Source organism: Hirundo rustica, chromosome 4, assembly GCF_015227805.2.
Source record: "Hirundo rustica isolate bHirRus1 chromosome 4, bHirRus1.pri.v3, whole genome shotgun sequence".
NCBI lineage: Eukaryota > Metazoa > Chordata > Aves > Passeriformes > Hirundinidae > Hirundo > Hirundo rustica.
This window is the reverse complement of record NC_053453.1, coordinates 59,590,339-59,602,843: the sequence shown is the minus strand read 5'-3', so window position 1 is coordinate 59,602,843 and position 12,505 is coordinate 59,590,339. Positions and strand designations below refer to the sequence as shown.

The following is a 12,505-nucleotide window of genomic DNA, read 5'->3' as shown; positions in this document are numbered from 1 at the left end:
TGGGCTTCACTAAAGAGTTTATGAAACCTCTATATAGGAACAGAAGGACTGCTCTAGGACAGAACTGGCAAAACAAAGATAGAAATACTGGAAAAAGAATAGCCTGTACATTCTCTCCTCTGTAAATTACCCTACAGTAACGACCACGAACAGTAGGAGAGTAAGGAAATCTAGACAAACCAATGTCACCACAATGAATAACTCACGACCTTATGGGTATTCAGTGAGCTTGTCTCCTTCATGCAGATACAGGAAGCTCTTATACTTCAATCAAACTTGGAAAGAAAAAAGGTTGTTATAACTTTAGAAATCAAAGTTAGGCTTTGCAAAGGTAATCTGAGGTAGAGCAGGAACAGTGGTATTTGAGCTGCATTAGATATTACATCATACTTTGGCCCTCTGCATGTGGATAACTTATTAGTGGCAAAGAATGCAGAAAAAAAATCTTAAAATGTATTTAGCAGATGCACCTATATAATACACATTGATTCGATTTAAATTCTTCTCCAAACTCACCAGGCACCACTTTGCCAGAGGTTTCTAAGGTCTCTATACAGGTGCCAGATCCAACCCAAACAAGCAGTTTTCTGGGCAGTCTCTAACAGTTTTCAGAACAACACCACATTGATTTTACAATACACCTTGCCTTTCTCTACCCAGAAGGTTTTTCCACAGGTTGACTGAGCATAAAACCATCTAAAGAAACCTCATTTTGGAGTGTATTTGATAAGGCAAACCTGGAGCATTCTCCTTCCATGCCCACAGCTGTCAGCTCCACTGACAAGAGGAAGGAAAAGCAGCATCACAAGATTTACTGATAGCTGACGTGACACCAACAAAACCAAAAAATTCCACCCACCTCCCATGCTAGCTTGCACAAGAGAATTAGCTTTTTTACGACCCAAATTTACAGGGACACTTAGGCCAACAGTAGCTGTGCGTTCCACTGGAGCCACCCAAAATACTCCTGGGTTTTTGGGTTTTTTTTATATTTCAATGGCTTGGAGATTTCTTTGCAGTCTACCTGTCCCCAGAAGAATAAGCAATCAGTTTTGCAGCTGGTGGGGGGTGGGTGGGGGTGGGAAAAAAAAAAGAGGTTTTGCCAGAAACTATTTAGAAAATTCTGAGGAATACTGGGGGTCTTGGCCACAGTTAGGGCTTCTAGGTGGACCCCTGACAAACATATGACACTAGAAGCATACATCAGGTTATCTCTATTTCAGATTATTTTCTATAAAAGTAACCAGCCTAGTACAGCCTATTCCTGTACAGTATTGCTGCCAGCAAGCACCTCATGAAGGCTTGTATTATTATTGCTACTAACATATAATGGAACAAAGAGGGATCTTGCAAGGATTTTATTATTTTGCTACAAGGAAACACAAAAGAATATTAGCACGTGAGTCACCGCAGTACCTTGAAAGTCTGGAATTTTGATAGTTTGCCTTTAATTGCACTTATTAGACAAAAGGATAAGGGAAAAAATAAACAGCATAAATCAAGACACACCTACAAAGAAAGACTCCACACATTCTGAGAAATGAGCAAGACTGACACATGTGCACTAAATAGAATAAATTGATCTTGCTCACCAAAAAAAAAATTGGAGAAACTTTTGAAGTTTTGATTGTCTTTGCACTGGTATGAAAAATTAGTCCAAAGAAAGCAGTACCATCAGGGATGAATAATTAACTGCATTTCAATGTTCCTTAGCGAATATATATAGTGCAATTGTGTATATATTATGTATATATGAACTACAATAAAATATTTTCCATCCAGTCTGCCTGTACTTACATTTTAAACTGCTAGGATATCTGTTATATTTTGAGATATATATATATAAAAATACATGTTTATATATTTAAACAACACTCTAGTAAATGTATTACTAAACTTTGCTTTCAGGAAAATAAAACCTTTGGCAATGCACTGCAAGGTAATGATGTGGGGGGGCCGTACTGACACTCACCCTTTGTCTCCCATCCATAATTTCAAAGATCATCACTATTCTCAGACTGCATGTGACAGAAAAATAGGAAGGAAAGGTCAGGAAAATGTCAGAAACCAAATTCAAATTTGAAGACAAGTCCATGGTGTGCAATGAGGAAGGTCACAAGCCTCTATTTCTCTTTGTAGGGGTAACTGCCTTGGATCAACACACTCTTGTTCTGCTCCCACTGCTGCTCATCCAAGCCAGGAGAATTCAGTTTAGTGCAACTGCCCTTGGACACTGACAGATGGTTTTGTCCTCAACAACAGCAAGAAACAAGCTTTCTTTCTGATATCAGCAGAAAAACTAGATCTAGACCACAAATTCAGTCCTGCACAGAAAAGTTTGGCCACAGGTTACTGAGAGAGGTTACTGGCCTCCTGCTGGTTTCTAATTCTTCTCCAGAGACCCATACACATATCAGCTACAGGCCAGGATGAGAAAAATGCTGTATGTCTTGATTTTCAAATATTTCTGAGGCTCTCCCGGAGGACATCTATTTACTTCAAAACCAGTAACTATTAAGGAAAAACACCCACAAAACCAGAAGAAAACTACTTACAGCTACCCATGCCTTATAAAGGAATGCCAGTGCCACAAGCAGAAATCCTTACATTCCAGTGATTTTGTGCAAGTAAACCTACTTATTTGGGAGGCAGTCCTTAAACTGGACATAGAATGAGCTTTATAAACTCATTCTAGGAAAAAGGAACTTCTGGATTTCATAACTTAGTCACACAGCTCAGGAAATAAGCAATGAAAAGTATTTCAACACATACTAACAGCAGATTGTGTGAGTGGGTACCTATGACAAAGGAAATGTATCTTCAAAATTTTTCTTTCAAAAGAAAAAAGATCCTTGCACATGAGGATTCGTTTGTCTCAGTGCCATCGAGTATAGTTATTTTCTTTTCCACATAATGAATTCTCACCTTTAAGGCCTTTTGGGAACCCTCACTAATTAAGAAAACAATGACCAGCTCTAGCAATGCAGAATGTCTGTCACTCTGTAGAAGAGAAGTCCTGTATTTTAGTTTGTTAGGAACTAGAAACACATTAATAAATTCAGAGAAAGGATTTCTGTAAGTTATCTTTCACTTGCAGCTTCACTATTCTTTTTTACAGTAATAAACTGTGTAGTAGGAAGTTATTATTTTCCCGTAGCAGGAAACTCGTAAACAAGACAGGTCTTGTAATTTGCTCCTCCATTTTTGCTTCTCATCCTTGTGGTCTTTACACCCAACTTCAGCAGGAGGCCTCCAACCCTTCTACTGCTACACATTTGCACCATGCAAAATTCAGCATGGAAGCAAGCAAGCCCTGACTGCCAAAAGCTCCTGACTCCTTTCTGCATTGACTGCTGTATTATTGAAATGGTATGAGATAATTTTCAGGCAGAATAAAAAGACTTGACAATTTCTACCGTGTCCCAAAGAAAAACAAAAAGAAAAACAAAACAAAACAAACAAACCAAACAAACAAACAAAAAACACCACACCAAAACAAAACAAACAAAAAAAGCCCCACCAAAAAACCCAAAAAAAACAACCAACAAAACCCCCCCACCCTCTTAAGATAAATCCCATAGCATCAGGCAGGGATGATGCTGGCAGCTTTCTAGACAGCTGGGCACTCATGTGTTACTCACTCCATGCAGCTTCTTTAGAAGTCCATTCCTCAATTTGATTTGTTTTAAAACAGAACAAACTAAGAGTTCTGACATAAAGGTATGTGTCTGCTGTGTTATTGCTTCTTGAAGGGTGAGAACTTACACATCAGAACATTGATATTTCATGATCAATAGGAGTTCTATAAACACATGAACAGAAGACATAACAGGAGACTACATGGTCCAACACCCAGCCCTGAAGCATAATTGGCATGTCTAATCCATCCTGGGGAGATAAACATGAGAAAACTACATTATCAGAAGTATGCATTATACCTCTCTCAGCTTAATAGAAGAGAAAGAAGAATACAGTACTTTTCAATGGTCTGATGCTACCAGTGTAAATCAACCACTCTCATTTTCTCCCAGCTACCAGGAGGGCAAAGATCCTCAGCATTCTCGTGAAAAAAAAGGAGTTTAAACATCATCATCTCTCAATACTGTCCCCCATTTCACCCAGAAACCCTTCTGACCCTTTCATTCACGCTCTGAACCTATAATTTGAAAGCTCAGTATGAATTATAATGATCTTTTTTGTCATATTACTTCCTGCAACTTTAACAGCAGAAACATTAAATTTTTACACACTTTCGTCTCAAAATTTCAGGTTATAAAAGGAAGCGATAGCTCAACAGAAATTAATGAAAGAAAAATTGTGGTGTGCAGAGCTTGTGGTTTGCAGAGTTACCTTTGACTTCAGCATTATAGCCATTAGGAGTGATTGCTGTCATCAACAGGAAAACAGCTGCATCCAACAGTGTGCGAAGAGCACTTGCTCATCTGGACTACAGTTACTTAGGATTCAGTGGCATTATATCATATATTATATTGCTATTTATTTAAACTTACGGTATTTTATTTAAGCTTCCATTAAGCTTTTTATGACAAATAATTAAGGCTATATTGTAAGACTGGGATATCTTTTTTCTCTTGAAATAGTCTATTTCCATTGCTTCAGTAAAATGTAATCTAATATCTAATTTTAAGGCAAGCCTACAGCATCATGGGACACAATATAGCAAAATCTGTAGTCTAACAGGTTTCAGATTCGGCTGTTAATCAGTCCCTCTCTTCCATTACAAGTAGAAGCTTTAATAAGTTGTGGCATTCATACCTGGAAGGTACAAAATTAAGACAAAGCACCCCAGAAAATATTTTCAGTTCAGTCCTACATGATCCAAAGCAACCGAATTCCAAAATTCATCCACTCTCCAACTCAGAAGAAATCACATTCAAATTTAAGACATGCATTTGTCACAGCAAAGACATCTACATATGTGATTTATCAGAAGTGATGTTAAAAATGGATATAAATACTGCAGCTGACTCAACACAGCACAGTGGCAGTGGATGATTGCCAAACTGGCCTCGAGTACATTCCTCTGAACACAACCTACATCCTGTACATCTGTCACCTCCCCCTAAAGCAGCACCTGGCTGCTAGAAACACCTATGTTTCCTATTCAATGGAGAGACTGTTCAATATTTTATTCTAAAAGGGAAAATTCATCCATTTTGTTTTCACAAAGAGAAACACTAAAGATACAGCTATAAGGGATTCTAGTCACAATTATTTAGACTAGGAGGATGCTGTGAACCACAAGAAGCCTTCCTGTCTTCCTCAGTGATCTCTCTGGGGATTTGGGGATTATGATGCTTAGATTTGGGAGCAAAAAGATCTGAGAAGTTCTTTTGGGATATACAGGAAGCCTATGTACTAAGTGCAGTACATGATGGTAAACATTGCTGGCTCTTTACTCTTTCCTATTTGACAGCAAGGATCTCCACTGAATGCTGATTTAGGAAGGCTACCAACCTCTAACCCAAAATAAGCAAAAGTGTTTTGTGTGTTCAGAGGAATGATTCCATGTTCACACTATGGTCTCTCCCATTTCCAGGAATAGAACAATAGCTATGTTTGATTAGATTCAAAAAACTTTTATTTTTAAATAAACAACCACAATTAATGAGTATTCTGGGGTTAGAATTTGTTGCTCATACACTATATCACAGCAAAGGGACAAAGTTTCAGACATTCTGGAAACAGTGGCTTAGACGAATTTTACTCTCATCTACACAATATCCAGTTTCAGTGGAGCAGCCAATAGGAAAAAAAAAAAAAAAAAGTGTTAACTCCTTGAAATGGAAAAATTTGATAACAAAACTGAAACTCCTCCAGTCCAGTCCATAACTTGGCTCAGATTTGCAAGCAAGAAAGCAGAAGAGGAGCTGCTGGAGAACACTGACATGCTCATCAGCACAGAACAGTTTTAGTATTAGAGAAGGTGAGAATACGGGGGGATGGGGGGATGGTGGTGAGGCTGTTTGGCTGGTTGGTTTGAAATCTATAAACAAGCCAGGCCCTGCAGAGTTATTATTAATCATGATCAAATCACATCAGGTTGTCAACATCTGATTGCCCTTACACTTGTACATTCTGTACATGTCCCTCTGAATTAAAATGGTAAAATATTAATCAGCAGTGGCAGCATACAAGATATTTTCATGCAGCAAGAGTCAAATAAAGTAGAAATTACTCACAGAGCTAAACAAGAACAAAAGCTCTTTAAGTTTGCTTTGTGCCAAAATCTTCATACTATCCATATTATTATTCAGCCAGTGCACAGCGGAACTTTTTCCAAAATTTTCTTTTAAATAAATGTTTAGATGAGCAATACTATAAGAGAAAAAAAAAAAAATTAAAAACCACCAACAAAGCACATAAGATATACACATAAGATACACACTTTAATTCGGGTCCCTCTCCCTTTACTGCAGATTCTGAACAGCTGCCCAGTCCATGTCCACATGCACCCATGACTCTGACTCACCATTTTAGACTGCAAACACTGCTACTTGTTCTTTAGTTGCTTCCTAATCTTTTTATGGTTTAGGGCATCCTCATTATGACTCTGAAATGAGTTGCACACAGAAAGACATGCTGAAGCCAGAACAGCTCTGTGGTATACACTTACACCTTTAACAGCTAAAAATAAAAGAAGTGTTTACAAACCAAGGGAAAAAAAAAAAAAATAAAAACTAAAAACCTCAGCAACCAAACAACAGTTCAGTTTTGCCTTCTCTTTTGACCTCTTCTTTACAGGGCTTGAACATCTTCATTGTCTTGCAACATGTCCAAGACATTCATCAGAGTATTTCTTTAAGCCTTTCTATCAGCTGCCATGACTGACATGAGCCTGTGGGGAGGGAGTGGGGGTGAGGATGGAAATGATGACTTTTTACCTCTTCCAGAACTGAAATTATTTATATGAATGATGATATTCTCATAAGACTTTCAAAGCAGATGCATGAAGCTGGGAAATCAATTCAAAATCAAGGAAATAAATACCCAGCTACAACAGGCATGTATTTGCTACTCCACCTTGAGGAATACGTTTTTGCAAGATTTGGATCCTAGAGCTCATTATCACCTTATCTGTTGTTTTTATTATGTACCTGACCTCTTAGAAGGAAAAATGAAAAATGACTATTCAAGAATAAATTCTATCTCAAGTCTGTAGTTCCTTCAGGACGGAAGCTCACAGTAAATTAAAAAATGAGGAAGATGTCTCAAGATACGACATCACATATTATATGATATATTCAGTGAGGATATATCTTGAGTTCTTGCAGCTATGGAGCTGAACCAGAGGAAGTGGGAATCACGAGCAAAAGATGATTTCTTTTGTTATTCAAGAGAAAGCAGTTTGTGCATATTTTTCTGCTTTAGGGGGCAAACCCACTACTTTATTTGCCTTACAAAGAACAGTAACCAAAAGCAAAGGTTATTTCAGCAGGCCCATGCTTTGGGCTGTTTATATTTCCAGTTAAACAGCAAGGCATCTAAACTCCAACAGGAACATCTGCAGACCACAACAGGCAACCTAACAAATGTCAGGGCCCCTCTGGGTCAAGCTGCACTACCTGCTGCCTTAACTCATGCAGTAGTTTAGTTTTGAAGGAATCATAGAAAGTTTGAGTTGGAAGAAACCTTAAAAACCACCTAGTTCCAGCCCCCTGCCATGGGCAGGGACACCTTCTGCTACACCAGATTGATCACAGCCCTGTCCAACGTGGCCTTGAACACTTCCAGGGATGGGGCATCCACAACTTCTCTGGGCAACCTTTTCCAGTGTCTCTCCACATTCGCAGTAAAGGATTTTCTCTTCATATCCACCTAAACTGGAGGCAATATGCCAGATGTAGTCTGACCACTAACAGGCTCATTTTCCATGACCCAACACAGCTGGTGCACAAAGGCACATCATTGTCTCATAAGCTCCCCATACCTGCATTGCTCTCCAAGCACCAGCTTCTGCTATTGCACAGGGATTTTTCCAACAGGGACAGTAAAACTTTATTTTGCCCATAATGAACTGCATGGAGGTCCTCTCAATCCATTTTTCCAGTCTGAAAAAGTCCTTCTGTAAAACATCCCTACCCTATCCATATCAACTGCTTCCTCTCCGTGTAATATCATCCCCAAACTTGCTGAAGATGCTCTGCTTTCCATTGCCCAGGGAGTTCACAGCAGAATGGAACAGTATCAATATCAGGGTTAAGCCAGGGAAAAAGGAATTCCTTTTCTTTCCCTGTCTGCCATTTGGCTGACCAGTGTCTTCCAAAGAACTACTAAAAGTGCTTTGGGAGCAAAAGCCACCTCCAGAATAACTGTCTGACCATTTTATCCACATCCAAAGGGCAACATCCCATAATGGAAGTACAACAGCACAAGATGGCTCCTCCTCTAAGCTCAAATACCAGTTTACCTCTGGGCAAATTGCTTTACTTAGAGCATAATTTAAACTACAAGAATCTCATCAGTAACTGTTAGTCATTATCCGTCTCCATCTGCTATGTTTCAGGCGTTTCAAGTTCTTTCCTGTCCTGAACTCTTTGTGTACATGACAGAAAGAAAACATAAACAACAAAAGAGGCAAGAAGAACTTTGCAAACCTCTTCTGGTGGGTTTGTTTCCCAAGGGTCCTTTGAAGAGCTTTTGAGTTCAGTAACATCACAGAATGGAAAGAATGTTTACATTTTTGGTGTATGAAGGCATGGCACAACTATTTGTATAAAAATAAGTGGATGTAATAAATGTCAGAGTAACATATTAGGTTTGAGTTCTTTGGCTTTTATTCGGAGAGGGGCAGGGATTAGGAAAAAGCAGGAAAACATAATAGCAATATCAATTTATCATTATTCACACAGAAAAAGTTTGCAGATAATTTCCATAGATTAAGTGCAGCACCACCTTGGACCTCAGCTAAAGTCATATGCAAACTAGTGACACATATGGTGCCCCAGGGAATTTAGAAAATAACAATAAGCACAGCTGCTAAAATATCCCTTCAAACAGTGCAGTTCATACCATGGATAAAAAATTAATTTGGACTCTTTTTCACTCATCTAGAATTTTTACTTTTGGCTGACTATTAAATCTTGCACAGTTTATTTAGGGTGGAGAGGAATAGCTTGCAGGAGTACTCTGGGGCAATAGAGAGCTTAAGTTTAGTTGAGAGAGTAAGTTTAGTCAAGGGATCATCGATTATCAAGAAGACACCATAGAAAACATGTAAAGTTAGTTTAATAAACCTTTCCATTCAGAAAGGTGGCTTCACCTTCTGTGAGATAAATGAGCTCTGTTAGAAACTAGGACAGGTTACTCCTTTTTGAAGAAGGAAATTCTCACCACTGTGTCCTCACATTCAAGAGTAAAACCAATTTTGAGATATCTGCATTTGCCACAGAGATGCTTTAAAGGAAAGAAAAAAAGAAATAAAACAAAAAACCCAACCAAACAGAAAACTGTTAATGAAGAAACCTGTGAAATATGGTAATTCAAGCAGGAAACAATGATGGAAATATGATTATATCCTGCATGGAGAACTTAAAACATAAAAATCCCTATGTTAAGCTGCTGAATTGTTTCAAGAAATCTAAAATCTTTGTCTCTACAATGAATTTTTTTGTCCTCAACTTATTCCTCAATTCTCTGTGCAGATTTCTACGTGCATAACCCCAGCACTAATAATCCCACTGACTAAGAACATAGGGGGAGGAAACAGTCATTAATAACTTGAGGCTATGCAGATATTTTTAAGGCAAGAAAAATGAACATGAAGTTCTTGACGGCACCCATGGTGGTTTTAGGCAGTCATACAGGAGAGGAAAAAAAAAGAAAGGGACTCAAGAATCAAAATAAAAATCAGACTTTGTTCTAATACAGGACAGAGGAAACTGCTTTCCCATTAGAGGACAAATAAATATCACCAACTGCCTGACACAAAAGGGAAGAGGAAAACAACAGGAAAACTTGCCAGCTGGGGAAAGCGGTAATCAGCTGCCAAGGATCATTTTGGGGCTGCAGCTGCTTGTCTCTGCCAAGTTTAAAGAGTTAGCTATTCTAAAAGCACATTTGAAAAATGCCACTAGGGAGTTTAAATACTGACCTTGTATGGAAAAATTCCAGTGAGAAGACAGCAAATTTCCAGGATCCCAGGAATTTTGTTAAAAGTCATCTCATGATTTCCCAGGTTCAGCATCAAAAGAGCTATTCCAAAAATGCAACCAATGTTGCTTTTTTTTCCCCCACTCACATCCCTATCCACAGGGTTGCCAGTCTCCCATGTGCCTGTCTGGATTTAGTTCTGCACATCCCACTCCAAAGGGAACAACTTCTAGACTGAGAATTTTGCTACTACTGTATCATCACTAATCTATTTTTACTGGGTGATGCACTGGGCTTCTGGGAAGGCAGCAGATATAACATTTCTCTCGGTATTTTAAGATTATTCATGTACAGGGTTCTCAGCAATACTCTTTGTTGATATCAGCTTATTGCTGATAAGCTCACAAGTATTTTAGGACTTAAGAGGGCTAAATCTAGTAAAAAAAAAAAAAAAAACAACCAAACAAACAAAAGACCAAGGAAAAAGCAGCAAGGTTTTCCCCATATAAAAATGTGAAACTTGAAACTAAAATGCTTTTTTCGGATAAAGTATTTTTAAGAGAAGAATCTGTCTGTATGGCACAGCATTGATATCAGGAGACATAAAGGATGATCAAATCACCTTAATGATATTTCTGTGAGTTTAACAGAAACCCCCTCAAGCAGGTGATGAAGGAAGAAGGGATGTAAAGGTGCACAAACCAACAAAAGAAGTGATTCATTATATAGCATCTGTACTTAGGTTTCAAATATATCACAGAGAGTATTAGGTGGAAAAAGCATAGCAAAGACAGGTGCAGGAAGAAACCCAGATCCATAAGCACAGTGTCACATCCTTTAACACCCCCACAATCAGCTGACACCTATTTTAACCACTCAAGACAATCAGGGAACATTTATTCCAGATTACAAACTTTTAGCCAGGAATTCTGCCACCCTCTCTCTTGAATCAGAAGCAACCAAATGACCTAAAATTTACCACTTTTGAGGGAGGAGACGGATGTAATTTTGCTCCTCTGTAGCAAGAAGGGTGGGTAGTACCCAATGTGTGTGGGGAGATACTCCACACTGAAAGGGATAATTTGCCAAAAGACTAGATGACTGACATCAGGTATGGTTATAAAAGCTTAAATGCCTATGTAGCAAGCAAGACAGAAAGTAGAAGCCGCTGGAAACCACAAGCATTATACCAAATACTAAACAAAGGGCAGCATTCTGCTGGAACGTGGCCATTCATTATTTTGTAGTATTCCCCTCTACCATTATCCCAACAGCAGCAATTCAGTCATGGTTATTGTATTTCACTCCTGTTTCAGAGCAATCAGCATGGATGTTGCTTTCAGTGACAGATAAATCTCTAAGGCAGTATAAACTTCCTGATGAAAAACTAGCCAGCCAACCATTTACTGTCCTATTTACAGAACAAACTGGTCCATGGAACAGGAACCTCAATATCCTACTTCAGCCTCGAAAGTCTTATCAAGGGACACAGAAGGAGAGAGAAAAACTAAATACAGAATAGGACACCAAAGAAGATTTCTGTAGGTGCAGAGTGGCTTGACTGTATTCTAGAGAAATAATAAATAAAACAATTAAAAAATTTTAAAAATTAACATTCACACTGCAAAAGTCATTTAAAAAGTGCCTTCTTAAGAAAAGACGTGTTTCTTAACCCATCCTTTCTGCTGTACTAATACATGTACAACAATGATATTTAAAAGTTCAAGTGTCAAGGTGTGTAAAAGTGCAAAGAAAGTTTATCAGGTTTACAATTATCTATCAGATACTCACTCTATCTTCCAGAGGTGGGAAGATAAGAATCCATATCTGGAATACATTGAAGAAAAAGATGGAAGTTTTAAAAATAAACCTAATTACAGACACTGCCACTGGCTCACCAGTTTCATTTTGACTATTTTAGAGACATAAAGTACTAATGAGGAACGCTTACTTTTTCTTTTATTTCTTTTAATTTTTGTTTAAAAAACAGAAACAAGTTTCACAAAAAAAACCCCACCCCAAGCTATTCTCTGAGATATCTGCGTGATCACTAGGAACCTTCACTACATAAGGACTGTATTTCATTAAGTTTGGTTCCCACTGAAGTTACAGCGCTGCGTATCACAGTCTTTATATTCCACATAATCTTACAGTTATAGTGTAGTCTGATTGAAAAAAAATAAAATACAATTGCCATGAGCTATTTCTAGGCAATGCCAGGATTCTAAAGACAAAAATTCACAGGAAGATCATATATCAAGACAGTAAAGAAAAGAGTACAGGGCTAGGACATCTTGAACTGTAGCAGATACCTCAAATAAAAGGACTTCCAAGAGTCCCAGGAGAGAATAGAAACTTTTGAGCCAGAAAATGCCCTGAACAGAGCCACGTA

General features: G+C 38.2%; 1 protein-coding gene across 2 annotated transcripts in view; it reads right to left on the bottom strand.

The window, feature by feature from the left end:
• Positions 1-12,505, bottom strand: part of LOC120752454 (protein bicaudal D homolog 1) — a 282,990-nt gene that overhangs the window by 74,909 nt on the left and 195,576 nt on the right. The window contains exon 1 of one of the 2 annotated variants that reach the window (XM_040063520.2): positions 6,204-6,263. The exons of the other annotated variant lie outside the window; for it this stretch is intronic. The gene's annotated coding sequence lies outside the window, so the exon portion shown is untranslated. Of the gene's footprint in view, positions 1-6,203; positions 6,264-12,505 lie in introns of those variants that run through there. 2 annotated transcript variants of the gene reach the window in all.